The sequence below is a fragment of the Macadamia integrifolia genome, unplaced genomic scaffold, assembly GCF_013358625.1.
Source record: "Macadamia integrifolia cultivar HAES 741 unplaced genomic scaffold, SCU_Mint_v3 scaffold724, whole genome shotgun sequence".
NCBI lineage: Eukaryota > Viridiplantae > Streptophyta > Magnoliopsida > Proteales > Proteaceae > Macadamia > Macadamia integrifolia.
In genome coordinates, this window is record NW_024870525.1 from 37,189 (window position 1) to 40,811 (window position 3,623).

A 3,623-nucleotide genomic window follows, 5' to 3' on the forward strand; every position below is an offset into this window, starting at 1 on the left:
GGGGGGGAGGAAGAATGGAGGTAGGCAAGCCCTATGAGACAACAATGAGCATGTTCCTTTGGGAGTCTTTGACAGAACGATGCCTAATGAAAACAACCTTGGAACTAACATCAAAATAGATGGCATTCCAAATCGTGTCAAATGAATGGGAATTTGAAGTCCATCTACGCAGATTCCGCTCCATCCAGATGTGGTTTATAGAGGCACAGAAAACTAGATTCCCAACAGTGTCACAAATGGAAGAACCACCATAGGTCATGTCCACCCAGATCCATTCTCTACTCAAGGGGAGGATAGTCCTACTGGAAGGCCAGCAGAAAGATGAAGGAGGAGAAGGGGTAGGAGAAGAAGAGATGGTCAACATCTTCGGTGCCATTCCAGTAGAGGCAGCAAAAATATGGGATTGGGATGTGACGATAAATGAGGAAGGAGTGCATGGGAACGCAGTACGAGAGGGTTCTCCATGCAGTGAAGTTGTGGCGAGGGATATGACCTTTAAACGAAATGATTTTTCTCCAAGGGTTGGGAGGAGCCTTTGGACGAATGAATTCCCATGCAAAGGCGGAAGAGAAAAGTCCCGAGGGGGACAGTGACCAGATAATTCGATCATGCTTACCACGATGACCAGGGGGAATAGGAGGCAGGGAAGACCATAGATTAGAGAGGGGGAGAATGGAGGATGGAGGAGTCTAGTGACCATGGGAAATGATGGAGGCATTGGCAGATCTGGAAATGCTAGAGGAGTAGATGATCCTAGGGTAGAATTGAGGAAGGAGGATACCCGAAAAATGCTAAGGATCAAGCCAAAAGGAAGTAGAGGAGCCATCTCCAATGGAGTGGGAAATGGCTCCAAGGGCAATGTGCATAAGGGAGAGAATGTTCCTCCATATCCAAAAAGGATTAGAAGGGATGGAGGTAGTCCACAGGAGTCATTCTTGAGGAGGTGAGAATAAACCTAGGAAACCCATATACCATTGTGCTTGGAAGCGATTTTCCAAATGAACTTAAGGGTACCAACAAGATTGACCTCTTTGATGCTTCGAAGCCCAAGCCCTCCTTCAACTTTAGGATGACAAATTTTGCTCCAAGAGAGAGGGTGGAGAAATTTGGCAGTGTCAGAGCCCTTCCAGAGGAAGGAGCAGAGGAGAAGCTCAATGGATTTGGAGATGGAAGATGGGAGGTGGAAGGTGTCTGACCAGTAGATATACGTGGATTGGAGGACTGAGCAGATGAAGATGAGGCAACCCGCATAGAAGAGAAGCTTGCCCTTCCAGAGTTGAAGCTTTCTCTTAATGAGATCCAATAAGGGAAAACAATGGTGAGCAGAGAGCCTGGAGGAGATGAGGGGCAGACTAAGATATTTGATAGGGGAGAGATCCCAAGGAGAAGCCAGCGATGCGAAAGGAGGTTTGCCTGGCGGGGAGCAGAGATCGCGGAGAGAAAGAGATTGGATTTAAGGAGGTTGATGTGAAGGCCAGAAAGGGTCTCGAAAAGGTGGAAGGAGGACATGATAGAGGAAAGAGAGGAGGGGTCAGCCTTAGAGAAGATCATGAGATCGTCTGCAAATGCAAGGTAAGTGAGCTTCGAGCAGCATTTGGGGATAGGGGAGATGAGGTAGAGATCAATGGAGGATTGAATCGATCGAGAAAGGATCTCAAAGCCAAGAGAGAAGAGGAATGGGGAAAGAGGGCAGCCTTGCCTAATACCAAATAGAGGAGGGGAAGAAACCAGCTAGGCTGCCATTAATGAGGACAAATAAGGGGAGGAGATGCAAAAGTGGATCCAGTGGACGAAGGAATGGGGGGAAAAGACATTTGAAGTAGGATTGAGTAGATGAAATCCCATCGAATTGAATCAAAAGCTTTATGAATGTCAATTTTAAGCATGGCAAAGGGGGATGGGATTTCATATCAAAACTAAGGATGATCTCATGGCAGAGGATGATGACGTCAACACTGTCACTACCAGCAATGAAGGCAAATTGATTTGGACTGACGAGGGAGTCAATGACCAACTGGATCCTATTGGCAAGGATTTTGACAATGAATTTGTAGATAAGAATATAAGATTACACAGAGATTAGCCTGAAGTCAGCAATGGAATCAGCACCTTCTTTCTTAGGAATGAGGTAAAGGAAGGTATGGTTGACTCCTTTGATTTGACTGGGGTTTAGGAAGAAGTTCTTGATAGCAATGATGAGGTCCGATTTGATGATATTCCAATAGGAGGAGAAGAAGCCCATGCTAAAACCATCAGGACCCGGGGCTTTGCTAGCCTTATGGGCAAGGATAGATGACAGGATTTCTTCCTCGGAGGGAATGGCCTGGAGAGAGGGAAGAAGGTGGGGAGGACAAATTTGTTGAGGAGGCCACTAGGGATGGAAGGGCTAGGATGGGGGGTGGAGGAGATCCTGAAAGAAGCAAACTGCCTCAGATTTGATATCCTCGAGATTGAGGATGGTGGAGCCATTGCGGAAAATGAGCTTGAAGATGGAAATGGCGTTTGTTCTAACTTTCAAGGAGCGGTGGAAGTAGGAGGTATTAGAATCTCCAAGCTCGAGCCATTTGATTCTGGACTTTTGCCTAAGAAAACTTTCCTCCTGGGCAAGAAGCGTGGAGAGCTCAGCTGCCTCAGCCAGGAAAAGGTTCTGGAGGTCATTTGAAGCATGGATTAGATGAGGACAAGTTTATCCCAACAAGTCTGGAGGAAATATTTCCAAAGGAGTTGAAATTCCAATGTTTGAGGGAAGATTTGACATTTCTAAGCCTCCTAGCAAAAGCAGTGAGAGGGGAGGAGAAAGCTTGAACAGGGATGGCCCAAGCTTCGTGAACAATGGGAATGAAATCTTGGTGGAGCGATCACATGTCAAAAGGGTATAGGGCCAAACGAGGTGGAAGGGTGGACAAGGAGGGAGATGGGGGAGTGGTCAGAGATGCCGACGAGGTCGAAGGTGGTATGGGACGAGGGAAAGGAATCAAGCCAAGATTAATTAGTGAGGACCCTATCCAACTTGCAAGCAATTCAGGCCAGTGCATGCTTGCGGTTCTTGCCATGTGAACTTGACTCCAGACCACCTTAGGTCATTCATGACAATATCATCAATGCAATCATTGAAGGCGTTGACAGAGGAAATGTCAATGGGCTCACCCCCTACCTTTTCATCACTGGCTCTGACCACATTGAAATCACCCCCAAGCCCCACGAAAGGGAGCCAATGGAAGGGGCAATGGACCTAATATAATTCCAAAGGGGCAATCTATCTAGGGTACTATTAAGAGCATAGATGACAGTGAAGAAGCAGGGGGAAAAACCCAGAAGGGGAAGAGATGGAAAGGTGGATGAATTGGGGGGAGGAGAGGAACAACAATGTTGGGGTTTCAAAGAACCCAAATTCGACCATTAGGACAACAGAAGTAGTTGGAAAGAAAAGACCAGGAGGGGGCAATAGAGGCAATGATACGGGAGGAGTTGAGGTCCAACACACGGGTCTTAAGGAGACAGCACAAGGCGAATTTGGAGGATTTGATGAGAGAGTAGATGGAAGCATGTTTGGCAGAGGAGTTGAGACCTCGGACATTCCATCATAACCAAGGGATCATTTAGTTTTTTCTTTTTTTTTTTTT

At 46.8% G+C, this 3,623-nt stretch overlaps 1 protein-coding gene across 5 annotated transcripts in view; it reads right to left on the minus strand.

Moving 5' to 3' along the window:
- LOC122069815 (formamidopyrimidine-DNA glycosylase) overlaps window positions 1–3,623 on the minus strand; it is a 58,709-nt gene that overhangs the window by 11,844 nt on the left and 43,242 nt on the right. The window lies entirely within an intron of this gene.